Source organism: Trichomycterus rosablanca, chromosome 26 (assembly GCF_030014385.1).
Source record: "Trichomycterus rosablanca isolate fTriRos1 chromosome 26, fTriRos1.hap1, whole genome shotgun sequence".
Taxonomy (NCBI): Eukaryota; Metazoa; Chordata; class Actinopteri; order Siluriformes; family Trichomycteridae; genus Trichomycterus; species Trichomycterus rosablanca.
In genome coordinates this window covers 624,711-625,196 of record NC_086013.1, presented here as the reverse complement: position 1 = coordinate 625,196, position 486 = coordinate 624,711, and positions in this window count along the sequence as shown.

The window sequence follows — 486 nt, the reverse complement described above, 5'->3', positions numbered from 1 at the left end:
GAGTTTAGGTGACGTGGTACCAGAACTGCTCACGTCAGCCTGGAGACAGGAGGTCGACAGGTAACTGAGGGGGGTATCTGAGGGGGTACGTGGGGGCATGAGACGTGCCCGCTGATCGAGTTGCTGATTACCAAACGTTCAGCTACGTGTGAAAATCGCCCGAGTCTGAGCGGATTATCTGATATGATCCTGTGTCTCTGATTCTGGGCGTGGCAAGATCACAAGAGATCAGTGGAAGATAGTAATACCCCTCACCCCGGGGTCGGGCTCTCCGGACTGGCACGACTAAAAACAGAGCAGAAATCTTTGATGCATATATGACGTGAACAGTAGAATATTAAACTAGTAAATTATTATAAAATAATAAATATAAACTGTGAAGTTTTATAGTTAATTGTTTATATATTTAAATATTTTTATTTAAGTGGTACATTTTAGCACATTAAAGTAAAATTAGTTATAGGGTTTCATTAATTAATTGATAAA